We start from the raw sequence: 1,740 nt of genomic DNA on the forward strand, positions 1-1,740 counted from the left end.
TTATATATATTTTCTATAAAGATTATATTTTTACATGGTTTGTTTCCCTTATATGTGTCATGACAAATATTAGGTAAATTAAAAAGGATAATAATACAATTAGTTTTAAAATGTTAATATATTTATATTAAACGTGATTTATATTTAACTAATTAATTTTATATTTATTTGATTCGACGTAATATTAAGATGAATATTAGTTATTATTCTATCTGATATATATATTAGTTATTATTTTTCGCATATATATTAGTTATTATTTTTATTTAATACATTGGAATTATTTGTTAAAAAACATAAATTTATGATGAATAGTAAGAAAAGAAGTGTAAATTAAAATTAATTTATTTAAAGATTTAGATAAAAATTCAAATTAATATTATAATTAAATGGGTAGTGGATGTTAAAAATAGAACGAATCATTAAATATTTGTTGAAGATCTTTCAGTCGGATTAAAAGTCTTATATCGATTACAACGTACTTTGTTTTAATTGTTTTTAAGTTTTGAATGATATATCCAAATTAACTTAGTTGATAACTATACGGCTAAAACTAATTAAATTAAATCATGTAAGTATTTAAATGATGACATCATCAATTTTCAAGTTGTTAAAATTAAAAGTTATAATTGGTTAATAAGCTATTAGTTCAGTTGTCTTTATAGTAAAGATAGAGATTGTTTTTAAATGCATTACAACGATAACTTTGTTGGATATATATATATTTTATTCAAGAGATGAAAAAGATGTGGCTGTAGTTTAGTGGTAAGAATTCCACGTTGTGGCCGTGGAGACCTGGGCTCGAATCCCAGCAGCCACATCTAATTTATTATTTTTTGCATTGTATTTCCAAATTTAGAATAATAGATTTTAATTGAATATTGTCTATTTTTTCTTCTTAGGTAGATGGGCTTCGATCAGTACATTTATTCATTTATTCCCGGGTTGGTTTGACTCAATTGCACCCAATTATTATCACTGAAACGATCCAAGGCTCTATGAAATAAAGCCCAATTAAGTCCTACTTTTTGTTATAAAAAGGAAAAGAAGAAAACCTACTTATTTTAAATGTAGTCCGGATGAAGCCCGTATACCAGGCCTATATTAAATTGAATACGTAAACACGTAATATGTGGTTATCATTTTACATTTAACAGATAAACAAACAACGGCATAAAAACACTCATTTGTAGTTCATGAAAATTGAAAACAATTCACTCTTTAATTAATTAATTGGTTGTTTCCGAGAAAAATTATCCGACGTCATGCAGATAAAAAAATCACTCTTAAGATAATTATTATGAAATTGGTTGCGCGTGTAATTTTCATTTGGCAGGTCGACAAATACATGACTTTACCTATACGTATTCATTCACTATGTGTGATATACTAATCGAAAGATTGATTGTAAGGTCAAAGATGATAGTTTTTACATTACATTGGATGAATGCTCATGCGATGCGACAGTGATGGTAGCGGCAGCGATGTGATAATGGTGGTGGCGACGAATGCTGCTGGTGATAGGTATAGGTTATCAATGTAGAGGATGCAGTGTAGTTATTTTAGAAGTTAAAGGTTGTATTTTGTAAATTATTTTATTAAGAGTATTGTTAGTAAATCTTATATTTTAGGTGTTTAGATGTTGAAAGTCTAAAGACATTTTGAAATTTAAAATCTTAGTTGAAAAGATAATGGGGTTTATAATAGCATGTTACACAAACTCACAAAGTATAAACTTTT

At 26.6% G+C, this 1,740-nt stretch overlaps 1 non-coding gene across 1 annotated transcript; it reads left to right on the plus strand.

Moving 5' to 3' along the window:
• The first annotated feature begins 748 nt into the window (after positions 1-748).
• On the plus strand, positions 749-820 carry TRNAH-GUG. The gene has a single exon. It is a non-coding gene; the product is annotated as a tRNA-His (tRNA).
• The last annotated feature ends 920 nt before the right edge of the window (positions 821-1,740 follow it).

This window comes from Erigeron canadensis, chromosome 2 (genome assembly GCF_010389155.1).
Source record: "Erigeron canadensis isolate Cc75 chromosome 2, C_canadensis_v1, whole genome shotgun sequence".
NCBI classification, from domain to species: Eukaryota; Viridiplantae; Streptophyta; class Magnoliopsida; order Asterales; family Asteraceae; genus Erigeron; species Erigeron canadensis.